Below are 14,149 nucleotides of genomic sequence, written 5' to 3' on the forward strand. Positions count from 1 at the left end.
ATAGCCTCTTCAACAAATGGTACTGTGAAAACTGGAAATTCATATGCAGCAAAATAAAATTAAGCGTGTATCTCTCACCATGCACAAAACTCAAGAAAAAGTGGATTGAGGACCTAGGAATTAGATGAGAGGAAAATATGCCTAATAGAAGAAAAAGTAGACTCCAAATTTTATCATGTCGAATTAGGCCCCATCTTTCTTAATACTACTCTTAAATCTCAAGAAACAAAATCAAGAATCAATGAATTGGATGGATTCAAACTAAAAAGCTTCTTCTCAGCAAAGGAAATAATCAATGAGGGGAAGAGAGAGCCTACAGAATGGGAGCAATTTTTTTACCACATGCACATCAGATATAGCTCTAATCTCCAGGAGTTTAGAAGAACGAGAAAAACTGAACACAAAAAAAGAAAGAAAGAAAGAAAGAAAGGAAAGAAAGAAAAGAAAGAAAGGAAAGAAAGAAAAGAAAGAAAGAACAAAACCAAACAACCCAATCAATAAATGGGCTAAGAAACTGAACAGACACTTCTCAGAATATGGTATACAATCAATCAGCACATATAGGAAAAATGTTCAACATCTCTAGTAATTAAAGAAATTCAAATCAAAACTATTCTAAGATTCCACCTCATCCAGTCAGAATGGCAGTTATGAAGAATACAAGCAACAGTAAGTGTTGGAGAAGATGTGGGGGAAAAGACCCACTCACACATTTCTGGTGGGACTGCAAAATGGTGCAACCAATCTGGAAAGCAGTATGGAGATTCCTTAGAAAATTTACAATGAAACCACCATTTGACCAAGTTATCCCACTCCCAGGTTTATACCCAAAGAACTTATACCCAAAGAACAGCTTACTACAGTGATGCAGCCACGTTAATATTTAGAGCAGTAAAATTCACTCTAGCTAAACTGTGGAACCAACCTAAATGTCCTTCAACTGATGAATGAATAAAGAATCTATGGCATATATACACAGTGGAATATTGCGCAGTCTTAAAGGAGAATAAAATTGTGGCATTTGGAGGTAAATGGATGGAGTTGGAGAATGTCATGGTAAGCGAAAAGTCAATCCCCAAAAACCAAATGCTGGTTTTTTTTTCTATGATAATTGGATGCTGATTCATAATAAGAGGGGTGGGGCATGGGATTAAATGGAGGAACTTTGGATTGGGCACCAGAGAGAGAAGGCAGGGGAGAGAGCCTGGGTGTTGAAAAGATGGTGGAATAAAATAGTCATCATGACCCTACGTACATGTATGATTACACGAATGGTGTGACTGCACTTCCTGTACAATAAGAGAAGGGAAAAATTATGCTCCATTTGTGTACAATGAATGGAACAATATTCTCCTGTTATGTATAACTGATTACAACAAATAAGAAATTAAACAACAAAAAAAAGAATTTCATAGAAAGGTATCTATTTTTGTATGAAAATACAGACCTAATTCCTTTCTTGTGCATATGTTATCTAACTTTTCCAGCAGTATTTAGTGAAAGGATTTTTTTTCCCATTATGTATTTTTTGCATATTTGTCAAAAATCAACTGACCCTAAATGTGTGGATTTATTCCTGAGCTTTATTTTTTGTTTCGTTGCTCTATGAGTTTACTGTTACATCAGAGCAATGTTGTTTCCTTATCCCTAAGGAAAGCAAACTTGCATAAACAAATGTAGTGGGGTTTGGGATAACAGTACTAAATTCTGATCTACTGACAGAAAAATATTAATAACATTCAGGAAGTTTTTCAAATATGCACTCTCAATATAATATCTTTCTTTATGTGAGTTTCTTCTTTGTTGAGATCATATATTATATATTGAGGTTATATAGAAAATCTATTCAGATTATATACATTATAATTCTCTTCTGGATTATATGTGCATTTATAACATAAAGACCAGTTATGAGTCAGCAATGATGTTTACATAATGTTGTAGGTGCAAAAGAATCCCTTCCCCTGAAAAAAAAAAACTCAGCATATCACACATTCATCCTGGAAAGTAAACTTCATTCTAATCTCATGTAATAAGAAAAAACTATGCAAGTCAAACAGGTAATGCCATTTCATATTGCAGGCATACACAATACTTTTATAAAAATACATTATCTGCATAATGTATTCTCCCTGATCTTTCTATATGTGGAAATTTTCTAATGTGCAAATGAAATTGAAACTGTTGACACACTTTGCTTACATTTTCTCTTGATTTGGAAATTAAATATGTATTCTAAAAAGAGAAAAAATACATAAAGAAACATGAAACATGAATGTACACAGAATTTTTTAAAAATTACAAAAAAATTTAAAAATTACAAAATAAGAGGTAAGAAAATAGAGGCATTTAGCATCATTCAGAGAAGACATTTTATTCTTTATTTTTTCTGGGTTGTCAGAATACAACACAGGCTATACTCTGGTCCATAGGATCTGAATTCTTGCTAGGATGAATTAAAATCTGTCCTATGATTAAATGCCCAGTGATTTACAAACAAACAGAATAAGATGTTGCACTCTATGTGAGTTGAATACATTGACTGAATGATTAGCATTTTTGGTAGGTGACTTTAATGGCCACTAGAGAAAGAATATGTGAGGGACAAACGGGAAAAGAAAAAAAAATAGGAAGGTATTTATATAATCATGCAAATAGAAAATGATAGCAAGTGGGAAAGCAACATAAGGGTAAGTTCTTTGAACTCTTGGTGCCTGCATTCTTCCAGAAAATCATATGGGTTACAAATAGATCCCTGTGTATTTTAAAATTGAGTTTAAGGTGCTTAAGGGCAAATACATAGTGACCTAAAAAATGAGTGAACCAAGGAAAGCTTTAAGGGTATGATATTTGCTCTTTGACTAAATAAGTAGGAAACATGTTGGTAAAGTCTGAAAACAGGATAGAGGAGAATTTTCAAAGCAGAAGGAATATAATCATTGAGAGCCCTAAGGCATGAGAAAACATGGTTCTTTGGAGTAACACAGTATTTATTATTTTGGTTGGAGGACTTTTTTAATAGTACATTATAAATATATTAATCTTTCTATGATTTTAAGAATTCTTGTCATTTTAGGTGATACATTATGAATTTTGAGTAAATTTTTATATCAAGCTTATATTTTGAATGTTTTAATAAAATATTTTACAGCAATCTGAAACTATCCATTGTAGATATTTTAGATAGGCAATTTTAGGAATTTGAGCCCTGGAACAAAGGCAAAGCATACTGTTGACTTTATATAATTAACTAAGAAAAATGGAAAAAAAAGAAATGAATGAATATTATATTGCATGTGAATTAATCAACTGCACATTTACCAAATTGTAGATCAAAATGTATTTTACTTATCTAATATAGATAAGATACTTTCATACTGTTGATGGGGTTTCTTGAATATTGGGGCTAACAAAAATGAATTTTCTGTCTTAATGTTTGTATTCTGCTTCTAACTAATGAGATGGTAGAGAGGATGATGCATTGCTACATAAAAGCAAAATATCACATTAATATTTCATGGCTGCACATATTTTATGCCCAATAAATATAAAAAATCAATTTTAAAACTAATAATGCTGTTTTCTTTTTTTTAGCATTGAAACTTGTATTAAAAGTTGAAACATTTTAATGTGATGCCTATAGTTTCAGTGTGAGTGAAACATACAGATGCAACCAAAGTAACCTTGCCTGTTTGTAGAATTACTATTAGTTTGTAATTCAACATAATCACTGCTTCTACTTTCTATCTTCAACCAAAAGTTCAATCGGGAAACAAAAACTTTTTTTAAAATTAGCAAAAGAAAACAGTATGGTCAAGACAGACAAAGTAATTGTCAGAGGAATAATTGGTTGAGTCATTAGCAAATTTATCTGAAGACAATAAATGCTTCTGTAAACTCACTCAATAAATACAGATTTCATATCATCATATTTTAAAGTGGAAGTATGTTCAACATTTATTAATTATTCAAAAGAAATTTAAACAAATTTAATTATCACCCTAAAAATGTTTACCCAAATGAAAAATCCTTTCAAGAACTCAAAGGTGAAAGAAAACTCATGGATTCAGAAACACTGGGATGTGAAGATTTGAATACAAAGCATTAAAATACTTTAATAGCCAGGTGTACACCTATAATCCCAGTGGCTCCAGAGGCTGAGACAGGGGGATGGAGAGTTCAAAGGCAGCCTCAACAACATCTAGGTGCTAACTCAGTGAGACACTGTCTCTAAATAAAATACAAAACAGGGCTGGGAATGGGGCTCAGAGGCCAAGTGCCCTGAGTTCAGATTACAGTAACCCCGCACCCACCAAAAATACTTTAATAAAGACCAAGAGAGATGGGAGAGACATATATTTTAAAGCTTCCATTGGAAATGTAGGAGAAGTCCACTCTTTTTTTCCTATAACCCTAATGAAATAATTTAAGGCTATTAACATGAAACTGACATGATCATATTAATACTTTTGTTAACACAACTAAATGAAGATTTTAAAAACCTCTTTGGGAGATAAGATTGAATAGAAATTATTATAAAAATTTGGGCAAAACTAAGATGGAAATTGAACTTTCATACTGGTGTGGTGATGAGAGAATTAAATAGATTCAAACAACTTAGTAAAAAATATTTACAGTGTTTTGCCCAAATATGTGAGAAATGAATCATGAACTCCTTAGCTGATGGAAATTAGATGTTTTCAATGTTTTTTAGAAGGGATTATTAATGAGAATGAAAGAGATAAAGAATATTGTTATTTTACTAGTGATATGTTGGGTTTTTTTATAAAAATACAGACAAGAATACACAAATTCTGTTGAGAAGTGGTACTTACAAAGAAAGACATTGAAAGGGCCATAAATTTTATTATAGAACTAAGAAATCACATTGTATGAAGATATTATAAAAAAGATACTTCATTTCTAATATTGATAATGCAAAAATAAGATTGAGATATTGGAGAAAAAACTATACAGAGCTGATGATTTTTGAGACAATAGTGACACATTAATCTTAATTGATATGCTGTCCAGTCATGTTTTATATTTTGTAAAACATTATGGAAAAAAACAATGTTTGAGGTTTTAAAAGTGTGAACAAAATATTCTAAATTCTTGGGGATCGGTATGAGATTAGAATTACATAGTTAGGGACCTTGTTAAATTTGCATGACCAAGAATTCATTTTCTTGCCAATCTTATCAGTGTATGAATTTCTTATTACCAAGTTGTAGTAATGCAGGTAGACAATTGTGTTAGGTTTTGCTAAAATAGTTTGATCCACTCCACCCTGCTGGAAAAAAAAAGGCAATATTTGTGACAAGTAATTCAAAAGTATCAAAAGGCAATGGTGATTGAGAGAAATGATGAAAAATCTTAAGTTTCTGTGACATGTATTGGAATCCAGAATTATTTTGAAATCTAAAGAAATTTTAAAATTGAAAAAAGTTGAAGATTGGGTCATGAGTTTTTGTCAGTGTGTGTGTGTGTGTGAGTGTGTGTGTGTGTGTGCTGGTGCACACCTGTGCACATGTTCACATCTGTGTATCACTTGTTCTTGTGGCTTAATTAAGAGGAGCAACAGAATTAAGTTCAGCTTCTTTCTTGGATGATTAGCAATACAGTAAATAGGAGGGCAATTCCAATTTTCAGGAGGTTAGATTATAAGCGTAATTTTAAACTCATGAACAAGTTTTTGGTGTTTGTAAGTGTTTTATTTAGGGACATAACAGAAGAGGGAAACAACATGTTTTGAAGAGGGAAATTTTAGTGTTTGTAAGTATTAAAAATACCAGGTGATTGATACTCATAAGGGATTTGTTAGGAAGATAAGAGAACCCTAAATAAGAGATGAGAGGGGTGATCATTGTAACATCACACCTAGGCTAAGCATCCTTGGAAGAACTTCTTATTCATAATCCCCCAGATTAATATCCTGAGCTCAGTGGAAAAGGCACGGCCTTGGCTCACTGAGGGACAGACAATTAGGTGTTGTCCCAGTAACCTGATGGAAATTGGTTCTTTAGTTTGGAGGCCACCCACCCACAAACAAGTGACCTATCTTAGGAAAACTGCTTGAAGTTTGGTCAAGCTAAGCTGTTGGCTGATCTGCACTGTATGGACCAGGTTCTGAAACAGCCATTTACTGAAAGAACAGAATTGCAGAGAAAACATGTACTGTGGGAATCTGCTGAGAAGCACCCTGAAACCTAATGCCCATTTTTCCTTCCCAGTTTCTCTGGTTCCCTCTATTGATAAAGTTTAAAAACATGCCAACCAACAAAATTCCAATATTTAAAGAGCCTAGATCCATTTTAGGGGGAAATATTGGGTACATTTGGAGCTGAGAGTTAAAATTTTTGATAAATATCCCAGTAGGACATATATTGAAAATAATTCACTGAAATAAACTCACAGCTAGAAAAAAAATAAGTTAGGAAAGAAAAAAAGATTTGGAAATTGAAAAAAAAATGGTTGCTCCCCATTATTTCCTTATAAAATTATAGAAATTTGACACATAAGTCAATCTTTAAAAATAAATGAATGAGCTGGGTATGATGGCCCAATTCTGTATTCCCAGTAGCTCTGGAGGCTGAGATGAGAGGATAGGGAATTCAAGCCTGCCTCAGAAAAACTGAGGTGCTAGGCAATTCAGGGAAACCCTGGCTTTAAATAAAAGATACGAAATAGGGTTGGGTTTGTGGTTAAGTGGCCAAATGCTCCTGAGTTCAATTCTCATTACACCCCAAAAATAAAAATAAAAATAAATAAATAACTTTGACATCTTACCAAAATAAAAAAAAATTGTCATTAATCAAAGCTTATGATCTTTTACTCTTTCAGTATATACAAGCAAAGGGCCACATAGGAAATAATGGATACTTGCAGGCATCCATTTCTACAAAAACTATTCATCTTGGTCACTATACTCAAAAATAACCCTAGATAATACATATACAAATGAGTAAGGCTGTGTTCCAAAGGCACTGTTTACAAAAACAAGAAAGAGGCCAGAACATTCTGCTGTTTCACAACTGTGGTGCTGACCACTGATCTATACCAATGAAAGTGGCTAACTGATGAGTATATACAAACAGAATACACTAGATGATAGCTACAATGATCATTGTTTCTTTCCTATAAATTTTTCCAATTCTCAAAATTCTACACATTTCTTTTAAAGTATATCAATGCTATAAAAGTGTCTAATCCTCATCAATTTGATTCACTCTAAAGGAACATTCAACATATGACTTTAAGCAAAATAAAATTATAAAATTTTATAACCTTCTTTCAGAAAGTAAATTGATGGCAAGATGCTCAACTTAATTTAAATTTAATTTAGAAGTAGTCAAAATTCCCAAGAGAAACAAAGATATCCAGAACAATGTTTTCATTTCTGTTGCTTCAACATTCAGAAATTTGACCACAGGTTTTTAATATTTATTTTTCAATGAGTAAAATATGAAAAATGTCAATGAATAAATAAAGTACAAGTCTTGTAGTTGTTTTATAGATCTTTCTTTGAAATATGGTATATAATATATAACTAGATAAGTTTGAACAGAACTTATTGAAATCTTTAAAAATCTTCTGTATCACATATATGCACACCCTATTCTGGTTATCAAATTTCAAACAAAAAATATTAAGTACTGGTAGATATAGCCATAGTCTGAATATTGATGTTCCTCTCAAATTCATAGCTTGGAAGTTAATACCTCATATAACAGTACTCTGAGTAGTGCCCCTTTTTAAAGAAATCACATCATAAGGCTTCAACTTCATGCCTAGGATTAAGGCTTTTATGAATGAGGCTTGAATAGCCTCTCCATTTCAGCCATTTAAGGATACAGAAAAGACATCATCTATGAGGGAACATGATCTAATCAGGTACTAGCGCCTTGTTCTTGACTTCCCAGGCACCCAAACTGTGAGAAATGAATTTATATTGTTGATAAGTTGCTAAGTACAAACCATCTTGTTATAGAAGCCTGAATAGACTAAGATAGAAACTATTAGAAGTCTGTGAGACTAAAGAGAATGGAAGTCCACACTTACCTATGGAATAGCATAAGCCATAAGATGCTCAGAAATACTAGCATGTCCTGTTCAAAAGCAACAAGAAAATCTGTATGTTAAGAGTTTAGGTTTCTAAAAGGATGGCAGAACATGTGAAAATGAAAGGTTTGAAAGGAAGGCAGCAGACTAAGCAAGAGATAAGGGGAACTCCCTAGCAAAATTAGATGCAGAGGAGCACTGAAACCAAGGGATAGCAATAAGTACTGATAGTTTGGTGTGATTGTCTGAGTGCTGTTTTAATCATCTTTTTTATTACTGTGACTAAAGGACCTGACCAGAACAACTGTAGAGCAGGAAAATTTTATTTGATGGCTCACAATTTTAGAGGTCTTAGTCTGTAGAAGGCCAGCACCATTTCTGGGGTCAGAGTGCTCAAGGTGAGGCAGAACATTATGGCTGAAGAGTGTGGTAGAGGGAAGTAGCTCACATGAAGATCAGAAAGCAGAGAGAGATTCCACCAGTCATATACAAAATATATACCTAAAAGCTAGGACCCTAATGTCCCACCTCCTGTAGCCACACCCCATCACCTTTTGGTTACTATTCAATTTATCCCATTAAGTATCTAATGCACTGATTGAGTTAAAGCTCTTGTAACCCAATCATTTCTTCTCTGAACTTTATTGCATGTCTCACAGGTGAGCATTTTAGGGGACACTTCACATCTAAAACATAATAAGTACTCACCAGGTAGGAAAAAAATTGTACACTTGCCTATTTAATTTCATTTAATAAAGCCTAAGTTGTAGAAATCTAAGAAAAACATTAACTTAAGAAGGGATTTTCACAGTTTAAATGATAGAATGGGTAAGAAAATTTAAAAAAAAAAGATAGACATGGAAGAAATAAACAGAAACAGGAAAATAATGATTTGAAAACCATGTGAATTTCAAGTGTGTGACTGATACTTGAGAAACAGAAAAATCACAGAGAATGAGCATTATTAAAATTGCCCACATTTCAATGTATTAGTGGAGATGATAAGAGAAGCCACATTCTACAGAGGATGCATTGTTTCCCTAAGTGTACTTAGGTTCAAATTCCCATCCTTCCATTTATAAATGATGTGACGTTGAAAAGGGTTTTTAAAAACATTGTTGAGCCCCAGTTTTACCTGGAAAATAGAAGTGGCAATTGTGACGTTTGCAAGAGTTATAACTAACTCAGAATTGAATCATTAATAATATTGAGTCAATATGAAACCTTTTTTTAAGATAACTACTTTTGCTTGTGATGGCATTGAAGACTGAGGAGGAGTTAGTGTGCTAAATGAAAATGGAGTCAATGAGCTTATAAATGTGCAAGTATATTTCAGGAAGTATGACATTTATGGGAAAAAACAAAATCTATTTCAGTTATGTTAGGTAGGTTTTTGCTTTGGGTTCCAGTAGTTACAAGCTACTGTGCAAGGCAAGTATTTAAAGTGATAGTAACTTCTCTGCATAAATCACCAAATCCAAAAGTGCTTGCTACATGTCATTTATATTTGTTAATCAGTAGATACTCAGTGTTTTAACTACTATACATAATACAACATGCAAAAGAGTTAACATACTACTACCTAAATCCACTACTCTGAGTTTAATCATGCTATTTTATTGCCTAGTTTAATTTGAAAATAATTGTTCACAGCAATTAAGTAAATGCCCCAATTTCATTAACAGACTTTCTAATTAGAACCTACAACATAAAAGTGCTAATGTTGCTTCATTAGCTTTGATTTACTGTTTCCAATACTAACTTTTCTTATGATTCTTTTCTTCAAACCTGAGACTGTGTGTTAGGGTTAATTACATTTGGTTCTTGCAAATAACAAGAGATAATTATTCCTGCATTAAAATACAGATACTATTTATGTTAAAATTTCATATTAACTTTTCACATTAGACATATATTGAGACCAACATTCTAAAGCCTTCTTATTGTGCTTTGAAGCAATTAGTGAGAATTGCATTTGGCTTGAATTGTAAGCAAACAGGTTTTTCAAAATTGAATATGCTCTTTCACATATGGTATCCAATTGTAAAACAGAACAGTAAAACAAAAGAAAAAAAGTCTAATTGTAATGCAAGCCCACTATTGAGATCTTGGTTTAATTGGCAAATGAAGAAAATGGAAGATAACTTAATTTAATTATATTATAATCCAAGACAGCACCATAAAAAAATCTCTCAATCTATAAGCTATTGTTTGCTAATGAAAAACCTAAGGAATTGATTAACTTTTCTATTACAGTCCTTTTTTTGTCAAATGAAAATAACTTGTATATAAGGAAGAAGAGAGTGTGCAGCTAAGCAATTGTTATGTGAACTTATACACCCACACACTTACACTAAACATTAAACATTTTTCATGGAAACATGGTTATTAATGTATACAGAGCTATGTAAGGAGGTTGAAGATTGGAGATTGGAGTAAAGAGAGGAAATAAAATGTGAAGTCTTGTATAAATCAACCATGTTTCTAAGGAAGCAGCTTAATCCCATGAATTCCATTTTTCATAGAGAAATGTGAAAAGACAAAAAATGATTAAATTTAAAAATATCCCACTTAGCTGTTCTAAGTTAATAAACTTTAACTCTTGATCATCTTAGACTCATAGAAAAATTTTTAACCTGTCCCCATACATGTACAACATCACCCCACTATTGAAATTTTGCACAAGAGTGGTATTTTTGTTGCAATCAATGAACTTCACTAACACATTATCATTCAATCAGCATAATTTATATATATCAGAGATCACTCTTTATGTTGTACTTTCTGGGTTTTGATAAATATGTAATGATATCTGTCCACTATTGCATTATCGTACTCGATAGTTTCACTGTCTTGATAGCTTTCTACTGTTGTTCATCTCTCCCTCCTTCCTAAACTTTAGTAACCACTAATCTTTTTAATATATCCATAGTTTTTCATTTACTAGAATATCATAGAGTTAGAAGCACACAGCCTTCCCAAATTGACTTATTATACTCAGTAATATGTATTTAGTGTTTTCCATGTATTTTCAGGGCTTGGTAGCTCATTTTGTTTTAGCAGTGAATAGTATTCCATTATTTGGATGTAGCACAGTTTGTTTATCTATACTTATCTATTTATCTACCAAAGGGTATCAATGACTTCCAAATTGTATCAATTAGGAATAAATTTGCTATTAATAATTTTGTGCAACTTTTTGTATGAACTTAAGTGTTCAGTTTCTTTGTAAGATTTCAATTCCTTTAGGTAAATACCCAAAAGTTAAATTGCTGAATAGTATAGTAAGAGTATGTTTAGTTTTGTAAAAACTGCCAAGCTGACTTTCAAAGAGGCTGTAACATTTTAATTCCCACCAATGATAAATGAGTATTCCTGTTTCTCCATGTCCTCACCAGCATTTGGTGTTCTATTTTGACCATTCTAACAGGTGCACATAGTAGCATTTCACTGCTGCTTGAATTGGAAATTCTCTAATGACATATGATGTTGAATATCTTTTCATATGCTTACTTTCCATATATATTTATTCTTTGATGAAGTATCTGTTCATTTCTTCATCTATTTTTCAATTTGTATTGCTCACTTTTTTATTGTTGAGGTTTAGAATCCTTTCATATTTCACATAAGAGTTCTTTATCAGATGCGAATTTTGGAAATATGTTCTCCAAGTCTGTGACTTATCTTCTTTTTCTCTTGATGTTGCATTTTTATAGAGCAGAACTTTTAATTTTAATGAAGTCTAGCTTATCAATGATTTCTTTATAGATTTTGCCTTTGGTATTTTATCTAAGAAATCATTGTCATACCTAAAATCATCTAAGTGCTCTCTTCAGTTATCTTGTGGGTATTTCACAGTTTTGTGCTTTATAATTTAGTTAATTTTGGGTTAATTTTTATGAAGGGAGAAAGATTCCATATTATTATTATTATTATTATTATTATTATTATTATTATTATTGCATGTCTAGTTCTTCTAGAAACTTTTGTTTAAAAAACTATTTCTGGTCCATCATAATGCCTTTGCTCCTTTTCTTGTCTTAGAATACTCCTTTTTTACCAGCTTATTCTTGGTAATACTTCTCCTCAGACTTACATTAAATTATACTAGTGAATTTATATGGGTCCACCATTGTGCTTTGTAAGGATTTTAATTATTGATTCAATTTATTTAATAAATATAGGCCTAAAGGATTGTTTGTTTTTTATTGTTTGAGTTTTGTGAGATCATGCTTTTTAAAGAAATGGACCATTTTATTTAGGGTATAAAATTTGTATGTATAAAGTTATTTATAGTATTTCTTCATCATCTTTTCAGTATCCATGAGATCTGTAGTGATGTCCACACAATATTTTTAATAGATATAGATTGCCTCTTTTTAAATTTAAATATTATTTACTCTCCAAGAGTTTTATAGATTTTTTCTCTTTTAAGAAGGAGTGTTTAATTTTGTTAATTGTCTCCATTAAATTCCTGGTCTCAATTCTGTTGATTTCTGCTTTAATTTACATTATTTCTTTTTTTCCTGCTTTCTTTATATTTAACTTAGTTCATTTTTTTCTAGTTTCTGTCATGGAAGATTTGGTGACTGATTTTAAATCTTTTGCCTTTTTAACATATACATTCAAAGGTATAAATTGTACTCTCTACATTCTTTCAACTATATCAAATAAATTTTGATAAATTATATTTTCATTCTTATTGATTTCAAAATTAAAAAATAATATCTTGAGAGTTCATCTTCTGACAATGTGTTATTAGAAAGAATTCTGTTTAATACTCAATACTTTTGGATTTTCCAGCTGTTATCCTTCTATTACTGATTTTTAGTCTAATTTCATTGCAATTTGAGAAAATAAATCATTATCTCCATTCTTTAAATATGTAAAGGTGATTGATAATAAGTAATATCATCTATCTTCACAAATGGACCATATGAATTTGAGTAAAATGAGTAATCTCATGTTATTGGATGAAATAGTCTGTACTGGATAAGTTATATTCAGCTGATTTATAGTGTTGATTTGGGCCATATCATTTTTTATTTTCCACAAATTTATATTTTTATTTGTGAAACAGGAATACTTAACTACTCAACTATAATACTATTTTATTTCTCCTTCTAGTTCTCTTTTTAACCATGACTTTTTATATTCTTTTTTGTTCATACAAAGTAAGGATTTTTATTTCTGTTAGCTATTGACTCCTTTATTGTTTTATAACATCCCTTATACCTTCTTCTTGGCAGTCTGCTGAATCTGAAATTAATATAGTTCCTTCAAATTTCTTTTGACTGGTATTAGAATGATATCACTTTCTCGAACCTTTTACATTTAATCTAAGTGTTACTCTATATGTAATTTAATCTATGTGTTAGTCTATATAGTTAAAGAAAAAAAATAGTTAAGTCTTAGTACTTAATTCACTATGAAAATCTCTCTTTAGTTGGAATATTCAGAAAGTTAACATTAAAAGTTATCAGTAATATAGTTGGATTACTATCTACCATATATGATAGTATTTTTTATGTTACCCTTGCTCTTTGTACCTATTTCTGCCATCCACACTTTTTCTGCATTTTGTTTTTTTTACATATTTATATGTTTTAATTTTTGTCTTTTTTGTATAGTAATTATGTTTCTCTTTTTAAATTTTTTAATTAGTTGCCCTAGAAGTTGGAATATACATTAACAATGAATAACATAACAAAGCAAGAGGAATTACACTACCTAACTTTAAAGTACACTACAAAACTATAGTAATTAAAACACAATGTAAAAAAGATATATGGACTAATGGAACACAAAGAAGAACCCAGAAATAAAACACAAATTCACACACAATGTTTTAGTCATCTTTTTTCCTGCTGTGAGCAAAAGATCTGACAAGAACAATTAGAGGAACAAAAGTTTATTTGAGGGTTCATTATTTCAGAGCTCTTAGTCCACAGAAGAACAACTTCATTTCTTGAGATTTGAGGTGAGATAAGAACATCATGGTGGAAGGGTGTGGTAGTAGAAAGAGACTCAGTACATCACATCAAGAAGCAATAAGAGAGACTAAACTCAGATCACGGACACATACGCC

This window comes from Callospermophilus lateralis, unplaced genomic scaffold (genome assembly GCF_048772815.1).
Source record: "Callospermophilus lateralis isolate mCalLat2 unplaced genomic scaffold, mCalLat2.hap1 Scaffold_129, whole genome shotgun sequence".
NCBI classification, from domain to species: Eukaryota; Metazoa; Chordata; class Mammalia; order Rodentia; family Sciuridae; genus Callospermophilus; species Callospermophilus lateralis.